Source organism: Lampetra planeri, chromosome 59, assembly GCF_965212315.1.
Source record: "Lampetra planeri chromosome 59, kcLamPlan1.2.h2, whole genome shotgun sequence".
NCBI classification, from domain to species: Eukaryota; Metazoa; Chordata; class Hyperoartia; order Petromyzontiformes; family Petromyzontidae; genus Lampetra; species Lampetra planeri.
Window position 1 is genome coordinate 3,290,838 of NC_136165.1, and position 266 is coordinate 3,291,103.

Consider the following 266-nt stretch of genomic DNA (forward strand, 5'->3'; position numbering starts at 1 on the left):
GATCGCAACACAAGCGGCGGTCTTCATCAGACGGAGAGAAAAGAGGGGGCAAACCTCCAAATGTAACTGCTTATAAGGGTTCCAAACTTACTCGTTAATTGGCTGACAACTCCTTAACATATATAGAGGCTCTCTTGAGCACCTTATAGTGGAGGCCCCTTCCACGAGCAGTGGAATCAACACCGCAAATTGCAGGACCGCCTGCGCCTAAAGCTGTTTACTTGTGCGGAAATGACGTCATAAGCCCACCACGTGTCACACAAATT